Raw genomic sequence first — 9,904 nt, 5'->3', positions numbered from 1 at the left:
GGTTGGTATGTTACTCACCCTGAAACCTCTTGGGATCTGCAGGTTACGATGATAATCAGATAAAAACAGACCATGCAAGTCTAAATCTGTTTCTCGCTTTTTAAGCCTTAATAGTTCGAAATAAATGTCACGTAATGAAGTAGTGCTGGGGAGATCAGAGGTAGAAGCGTCCCATCTAATTCTTTCTGCATCGGAATCACTGTATTGCAAAATGTCTGCCTGTTCCGCACATCCACCTGCTAGCGTGAAAAAATCCCCCATGGATAGGGATACCGTTTTAAATAATCTCAAGAAAAAACAGAATAAACAAAAAACAAATGTTATTTGAAATTCAAACTCTAATACTATATATATAAGGCCAGCTAAACTGAATGTATAGCTGGCTTAGAGAATATTCCAGTTTACATTTGAAATTCACTTTGAATTAAACATTCTCACTTTACTGATTAACCCAGTATAGTGTGAGTTATATCATTGACAAACGGACACTAATATTTTTTTTTTTTTGGGGGGGGGGGGGGGGAGGGGGGTTGTTTTGTTTTTTGTGATGTTCTCACATTTACACTGATTTTGGAGTACTCACTCACTTGTCGAGTTACAGTATATTCTAATGTTTCCAAGGTATAGAACTATCTGGATATTTCAAACTGTGTGTTTTTTCTTTTGTTTTTATTGAAAAGTAGTCTGTGTGTTTTTTTTTTTTTATTGAGCTTTGTAATATGAAATCAATCTGTATAACGGTTGACAAACGATGACATTCAAATAAAAATGTTATTTGGATTTTTATAAATACCTGTAGGCAAAAGTAGATTTAATTTATGCATAAACAAATGTCTTTGAAATAACACTTTAATGAGAATATAATAAATCTCAAGCTATGTTAAAGAGGGAAGTCCCGAAATGAAAGAATAAGAAGATTTCTTCTCGAATTTCTCTAGTGATTAGGGATTAGTGAGGTGTAGGTAGCTTGTATAGATACACAGACGGGTGATAGACAGATGGATGGATGATGCGTAGATAGACAGTCGTTGTTGCTATGTATTACTTGAGTTTGAACATGTGAAAAGATTCCGAGGAAAGCTAGTCAGTTACTGAGAGGAATTCTCTTGAAAAGCAATCTAATTTGAGCCAAAGCCCACACTACAGCTTTCCCCAGAGAATGGGACAATTGAGGCTAGTTTGATAGAGTGCTTGATGTCTAACCTGTGTTGCTCTGGCTTTACAATTGGCCCACGCCAAGAATAACTCTGTTTTGATATTGTGAACTGCCGAGAAAATAAATATGAGCTCTTGTAGTACAGAGATGAGCAGGTTCAATTTTTATTGTATCATTTCTCCCTGTCCTCCGAATGAATTCTAGTGATGTATGGAAAACAATGAAGGGGCTTGCAGTTTGCCGAGGTACATTCTCAGAGAAGCACGAGAAGTTATCAGACATTGAGGTCTGTGTATGAGCATCACAATGTGCTGGAGAGCCTAGCTATTCTTGTAAATAAATTGCTTATGGGTGCATGAAATACAAGAAGTTTGCCAAATATGTTCTCCGACTTTTGATGAACAGTTCCCGAATGAAAGTGATTACTTGAAAGGCTGGGGGGTGGGGGGGATTGTTTCTCTCCTTCAGACGCCATTTTGTCTCGGGCATCATAATGCAATAAAACAAAGGAAACTAGAAACCGCAAAGTTTAGAGAAATGTAAACTTTTAAAGATCATTTTGAAGCTTTTTGGAAACTTCTGTTTTAATGGTATTTTAGATGTGCAAGATATGTTTCTATTTCGAGTTGCTAATACAAATAATGATATGGCTTTGCAAAGTGTTTCCTTTTTAATGGTTTTGACCAATTGTATTCTAAAACTGTGTTTTTCAGTCCCTGACCTTTTAGGTTTTTTTGACTCCTTGTTTCTCTTGGTTTTTTTTTTTGTTTAACTCTTCGTTGCCTACACTGTGTAACATTTTAAAATGATTGAATAAAAATTATAACAAAATAAACAGTTAAGGCAGAATTGTTCCAGGTTTAGAAATCACAATGAAAATGTGAAATTTATAGTTTGGGGCTACTGATACTCCATGTGTCATCCACTTACACAAACAGGGTAACAATTGGTTTTAATGGTATAATACCTTTTTTTTTTTTTTTTTTTTTTTTTTATCATGAAAAACATGTAACATGTGTAATGAGTTTGTTTTTTTTTTCTTTCAAATTTCAAAGGTGTGTTGATTGATCATACTTTGAATTATTGACTTTAGAAACCATTTTATTATTTTGTAAACTTATCTACGTATAAAATGGATAGAGATATCTATTTTTTTTTGCCAGGCAGTTGTGTGATAATTACATGTGAACAGCAGAAAAATTGTGTTTCTGCTGAACCATTTCAACTTTCAGGACAGGCAAATTTTGTTTACAAAAAAAAATAAAAAATTCAGGAACATGAATCAGGCGAACAAAAAGGTACAAAAATACATATATATATATTGATTAAATGTGTCCCATTTAATAACATAATTTGTTCCTCTCTATTGGTCTCTATTCACTTGATCTGTGAATAAAATCAACATTTACTGACTGTCTCCCAGCCATTAATCCTTTTTTTTTTTTTTTTTTTTTTTCATAAATCATCTATTTTTTGTGCCACGGGCGGCACCAGAACCGCTCCCACACTGGGTAATTCAGCAAGTACAGCAGTATGACGTAATAAGGAAGTGGAGCAGAAATAAATGTGAGCTGAAGTGGGAGGGAAGACATAAGGGATATACCTCCCAAGTGTGAAAAATGAAAAGCACTGAAGACAAAGTGGTGATCCTTATGCTCCCCCCGTATGTTCTAGCCATATGTCTTTTACATTGGAATTTATTCCGATCTTTGGGTTGAGGCATTTTTATTCCTTATGGAGAAGATCCGTCAATCCAGGGAATTTCTAAATCTCCCAGGTGGATCTATTTAGGCGGTACAGTCCCGATTTTTCATCCCTCTGTCCATCTTTTCTATCCTCTTTTCTAGGAGCTCCATATTGTTGGTGTGTCTGAGTGTATAACAGAGCTCCACAGCAATAATGCTGACAGTAATGTTTCTTTAAAATACAGTGAAAGTGTTTAGAAATCTGTCTGTGTAAATGAGTTACATGGCTCTTGTTTTAAATTAAATTTTATTCGTAGGTCATCGGAACAGCCCACTCATGGCCACACTCCCAGTCACACCCCTAAAATGAAAGTGTCCTTCAGCGCTGATCCTGGGAGGGGTGCATACCGCTGTGCTCTGTAGATAGGCGGACGTCAGGTAGATCCTGCCTCCTCTCGTTAGGCTGGAGGAGCTGAACCCAATGAGAGGGGGCTTGGATCTGCCTGAGCGCGGAGCCTAGCGCAGAACACCCCGCCAATCTACAGAGCACCTTGGCGGTCTGCCCTCCCTTATAATCGGCCGTGGTGTCATGGCCATTTTAAATGTTGAGGCACTAGTTAGGGTGATGTAACGAGCTATTATGTTAAAGGAGGAGAACAAACTCATGACCTTGTGTGATGGAAGTTTATCTGATTTTTACTTTAATTTAGTTTTACCATCTAAATGCCTTGTTTCTCCTCCCTAGGCATTCCTTCATTCATCAATATTAACATTATTTAATTGTCTGTGTGTGTGTGTGTGTGTGTGTGTATATATATATATATATATATATATATATATATATATATATTCATTCTTGACCTTAATTCCTGTTGTTATAAATTGGAAATCAGAGCATTGCTAAACATGGCACAGTAAAGTGTTTCTCTGAACCAGATTTCACTTTATGCTGAACAGACAGATTAAGCTGTATTGGAAATGTAGTTCAGGAAATCATTATGTCATTTGTATCAATCACTATAATAACCTCAATTGTTTTTGTGATTTTTTTTTTTAATTCTTTTTTTTTTTGCTATGAAACTCTGTGATACACTCGTACACACTGCACATTACTGTGAGTTTCATTGCTGTGGAATAGTGTGATACATTCATACACACACTGCCCATTTGTACGTTTTATTGCAGTGGAACTCTTGTGATATACTTATACACCCTGCATATTACCATGAGCTTTATTGCTGTGGAATCCTGCTATACACTTATACACATTGCCCATTAGTGAGTTTTATTGCTGTGAAATAGTGTGATACATTCATACACATTGCCCATTAGTGAGTTTTATTGCTGTGGAATAGCGTGATACATTCATACACATTGCCCATTAGTGAGTTTTATTGCTGTGAAATAGTGTGATACATTCATACACATTGCCCATTAGTGAGTTTTATTGCAGTGGAGCTCTGTGCTACATTCCTACACATTGCCCATTAGTGAGTTTTATTGCAGTGGAGCTCTGTGATACACTCATGCACATTTTCTGTGAATTTTATTGCAGTAGATCTCTGTGTTCTGCCTCAATGGGAGTGTTAGAGAAAAGTCATAGAGTGACAACAAATTGTGTTTTGGGCTGAAGTTCTCGGTGGTGTTGTGGCCAAGACCCTCCCCTCAACACATTAACCTGTTTTTGGTCATAAACCAACCCGGAAATTACAAAATGTGGGCCAAACTTTCTGAGCTGGAAAACATTGCTGAGCTGTTTTGGCTTAAATTGGGCAATTCCCTTGTCTGTTTCCAGCAGTTCATGGTTTAAGGAACCAATCTGTGTGTTCCATTGGTGTAAAGAAACTTTATAATTTTATCCAAAATGAGAACTTTCACTTCCTATCAGTTGTACTATTCTGTTTACTTATCTCCTACATTAAATAAGGGTTTGTGATTTCTGAAAATCAACATTAATTCTAGAAAACTTCCCCACTGTATCTTTCTGTATCCTGGAAGGGGCACTTCCCTGTCAATCATTATTGTAATCCTGCTCTCTGAGCTGTCCTCCTTCAATGCAATGTGTGTCTTGGCTGTGTCAGAGATCATCTGGATTGTGATTTAAATTGAGAAGTCTTTTCTATATTTCGAAAAGAAAAGGGACAGCTGCGAGACAAAAAGTTAACACAAGTTATAAATGATTCTGAAATGCTTTATTAAATATTGTAATTGCAAGAGAAGGGAACCCCTTTAGAGTGTCACTGTCTGTCGACGATGACTGCTCCGCTGGCAGTGCAGTGGTCGAGGGGTGCAGGGGAAGGGAAGTTATTCTTACGTAAACCTGTCCCTCTCAGCCACCGCATCTTTCTCCTGACTGTCCTCTTAAGCTGCCAGAAGACGACGTCCGCTCGTACAGAAGTTTACAACCCTGAGATTTCTGGAAGATCTCGCGAGATGGTGGGATCCTCCATACACAGAGCCCTTTTCAGTTGTCAAGAGTGACCGTCGAGGGATTGGCAAGGCTTAACAAAAGGCAACTTGTCCCAATGTATCATTTGACTTAGTTGGAGTTTCGGTAGAATTCCAACACAGTCCATGTGAGTACTTCATCAAGATTTAATCTTTATGGAATACTCATTTTGAATGGGAGGTATTACAGAACGGCTTTAACCCCTTAAGGACACATGACGTGTGACATGTCATGATTCCCTTTTATTCTAGAAGTTTGGTCCTTAAGGGGTTAAAGTCAATAAAAAATGTTAATGGGAACAAACAAATGTATACGCTGCCACTGATCTAATTCATTGCTATGATGAGTCTTCTCCCCTACTGCTAGCTGAGAGTTAGAGCTACTCCCACTGCGGTGTGAAGAAGGCACAGCTTGCTGGTAGGGAAAGAGTCACTCACCACGTAGCATGCTCCTTCTTGCATTGTGTTGGGTCACGCATTCACCCAGACTCGCTGATTCCCCACAGTGATGCATAGCGCATGTACAAGTTACAGCAAATCTAAATAGTGAAATGAATCATGTTAATTACAATGCATGCTGCTACACAGGACACATTTACATGACTGCTCAGATTGAAACATGTATGTGGTTTATTTAACAAATAATGATTGGTAACCCAATTCTAACGTTTAAGTCAAAATAGCAGATTTATGAATATAACTAATTTTTTTTTTTTTGCTCATATGATGTGCGTTATTGGTCTGTACAAGATGAAGGCTCGTGGAACAATTTTAGGACACTGTCACCAGATTGGATGCATGAGCGTTCCCATGTCACCACGTTTAAAATAGCATTTTGAAGTCTTGACCCTTATGACATGTGTTGGATGGAGATGGAGGAGGTCACATGCCAAATATCTACCCAATCAGAGGGATCATTTGGGATCAATAGAGGCTCCATCCTTTAAACTCCTATTTAGGATTTCAGGTGTCACAGATAAAACAGCTGCAATGGAGGGGGGAGAGGAAGCAAGCCGACACTGGGTGGTTAATTGCATTAACAATTCAAAGTGGGTTACAGCTCTCTTATTTTACATAATTGTTAAGTGTCTTCAAATAAAAACACCATATTTTTCCATATAGGCTGGGCAATATTTCAGATGTCAAGGGCCCTATATTTTCCTGGTTTTCTTGTATAAGCCGGTCCCTCTTCACCCCCTTTCTCTATGTGTTATCTTGTTTATTCCTTATTACTGCTGTGAAGCAATGCACTATATGTTTGTGCTACATAAAGGATAGTAACCATTAAGATGAATGTAATTTGTCAGCAGGCCAGTAGAGTGTGCTACACGCACTGTTTTGTAAATCCACGACATATTCCCTCTACAATGCAGTAGGTTAAAACAAAGTAAATGCATAATGTATCACTGGTATCTGAGGAAATAATGTGATGCAGAATTAAAGAGTAACTTTATAGAATTTATTAAAAAAGATGACCTGAGACAAGGTATTCCAAAGTGTATAGAAAAATAAAGTACAAATTCTCCCTAAATCGTATACACTGAACAGCCACAACATTAAAACCAGTGACAGGAGAAGTGAATACTATTGATTATATAGTTACAATGGCACCTATCAAGGGGTGGGGATATATTAGGCAGAAAGTGAGCAGTCAGTTCTTGAATTTCATGTGTTGGAAGCAGGAAAAATTGGCAAGTGGAAAGAGTGTCCATGATGACCCCTGTTCCCGTCCGAAAGTGCCTTCAGTAGGGACGTGAGTGTCAGAACTGGATCATGGAGCAAAGGTTTCCTGGTCTGATGCATCAGGATGCACTATGGGAAGAAGGCAGGCTGGCTGAGGCAGTGTTATGCTCTGGGCAATGTTCTGCTGGGAAACCATGGGTCCTGGCATTCATGTGGATGTAACTTCAACAAGTACCAGCTACCTCGAGATTGTTGCAGACCACAAACACCCCTTCATGCATTGGTGCTCCCTGATGACCGTAGTCTTTTTCAGCACATTGCTATAATTGTTCAGAAATGGTTTGAGGAATATTACAAAGTGTTTAAGGTGTTGCCTTGCCCTTACCTCAGAATTCCCATATCTCAATCCGATTGAGCTGGAACAACAAGTCCAATACATGGAGCTTCCAACTGGCAACTTGCAGAACAAGACAAAGAATCTGCTGCTAATGTCTTGTTGCCAGATACCACAGGACACGTTCATAGGTCTTGTGGTCTTGTGGAGTCCATGCCTCGATGCATCAGAGCTGTTTTGGCAGAATGAAGGGGACCTACACAATATTAGGCACGTGAGGGCTCTACTCCCTAAACGGTTGTTGCAAAAGTATATTAACCAATTTCTTTTAAAAATCACTCTAATTGACCCACATACTTTTATATATTTTTTTTTAATTGTGTCCACATCGGTGCATTTAATCCTTTTTTCCTGTATCTGTATATTGGAGTGCCTGGTGATTAGACTTGTGTACGCCGAGCAACTTTGTCCGAAACAAATAAAAAATTGGAATGGCCATATGGCGGTTCGGCTCGCTCGAATTTCATTATTATAAAAAGTCAGACACACCAGAAGGTTCCAAAATGGGCTAATCAGTGTACTAAAGTATGTTCATAATATAAATATTTGTATCTAACTTGCATAAACAGAGAGGTGCATTTTCCCCAATTGGTTTACAAATCAAGGAAGAACTAAAATAAATAGAGAGAAAACGGAGGTGGAGTAAAATGTCTATATTTATATATTTAACTATAGATTTTATTTACAGTTTCCCTCTATGGTCAATTCTCACTTGATCTGTAAATAAAAACATTTAGTGGCTGTCTCTTAGCCATCAAACGTCATTTTCTTTTTTTTTGTGCCACAGGCAGAATTCCAAATCACGACTCACAACGAACATGCTCGTCCATTACACAATATGTTAGGTTCGTGCATTGGCTGCTTTTCGTCTCGAAGTTCAGAATTTCAAGTGACTGCCAATAAAGTCAGAAGAATTGCATTTTGCAATGACACGAGTCTCCAAGTCTACTAGCGATTTATGTTGTGTAATCACCCAACAGACATTCATTCTGTTTACTATTTTACTAATGATATTCCCACTACTAGACATACGTATTGGTCCTTGGTGGATGGGACATTGTCAAATTGTTATAACGATTTTTTTTAAAAACATATTCGTTCTGAAGACTATTTATTGAAATTAACCGAGACTAAGAAAACTGGCAACATTGAGTTGCCACTGGACTACTACTGCAACTATACTGTAAGAATGAAGGCTGGCTCTACTCATGGGACTTTTCCTTTGTATTCCAATTTCAACGTGTTCTATCCTACATTTACAGTACTATACTGCCACCTTGTGGGCTTTTTAAATATGAAATCATTAACAGTGCTTTACTGTCAACGCCTGTATAGAATTTAGCATATATTAATCTTGTTGTTAATGTTATATAAAATCGTATGGGAGAAAGAACTAATATTTATTATCACGTATGTGTGTTATCTGGTCAATGACCATGATTTCAATTCTATATATTTTAAATAATGTGTGTGTATGTGTATATATATATATATATAAAATATACAGATCAGTGCACTCGCTTGTTAACTAAACAGTGCTTTCAAATCCTAAAAAGTACTATTTAAAAACACCTCACCTAGGTAAAAAATAATGGGGGTTTAGTTACATTATATGATCATACATTGCATAAGCCTGCCAACTGCATCAAAGTACCCCATTCTTGGCAGGTCCTACTCTAGCAGCCTAATGCTTGCTCTTATGAGATTAATCCAATTACTTGGGAAATGCTTCCTTACTGGGACTCTCTGCAAGTCAAGGCTAAATAGGGTCCTGGAATGAGACACCTGTGGCAGGGAGGGGTGCAAAACCCAGGGGTTGGCCTAGACCCCTACAATTATAAACAAGGTCAGGAGGGCTGCACTCACCTAAACATGCATTTATTCATGGATTTATTACAGGGTGCTACTGAGACCAAAATACAAAGTATACAGATCAGTGCACTCGCTTGTATATATATATATAATTTTTATTTTTTTTCATTAAAGGAATACTCCAAGCATCATAACCACTATAGCGCACAGTAGTGGTTATGGTGCCAAGAATGTCCTGGCAGGCTCCAAGGGTAAGAAGTCAAACTGTTTGAACCATTTGAATAATTTAACAACGTACTTGGGGTCTCTGCTACCTCCTATCTAGCCAGTAACTCCCTACATTGAGCAATGCCTGCCTGAGCTAAGCCTTCAGCCGACGTTCTAAGCCAGTGAACCAGACTTTGCACAGGGGAGATAACAAGTTGTCTGCAGGAGATTCCATCTCAATAGAATGTGACGGCAGATGCCCAGCAGATCTCAGGTAAGTCATCAAACTCATCTCAAACTATTTGACCTGGAGAATATCAGGGCACTTCTTACAGCATAACCATTACAGCAGGTTGTAGTGGTTTCTGTTTACGGAGTGTTTATTTAAGACATTTACTTTAATAGAATATAATGTCTCTTGCTTTGTGTTTTTTTTATTTAGGAAGGGGCAGGGGCTTGTGAGGTTCCCTTTTGCTCTGTGTTTTCTCGACCATCATTTTTCAATCTAACTACACACGT

Source organism: Pelobates fuscus, chromosome 9 (genome assembly GCF_036172605.1).
Source record: "Pelobates fuscus isolate aPelFus1 chromosome 9, aPelFus1.pri, whole genome shotgun sequence".
NCBI lineage: Eukaryota > Metazoa > Chordata > Amphibia > Anura > Pelobatidae > Pelobates > Pelobates fuscus.
Note: the sequence above shows the minus strand (reverse complement) of the source record.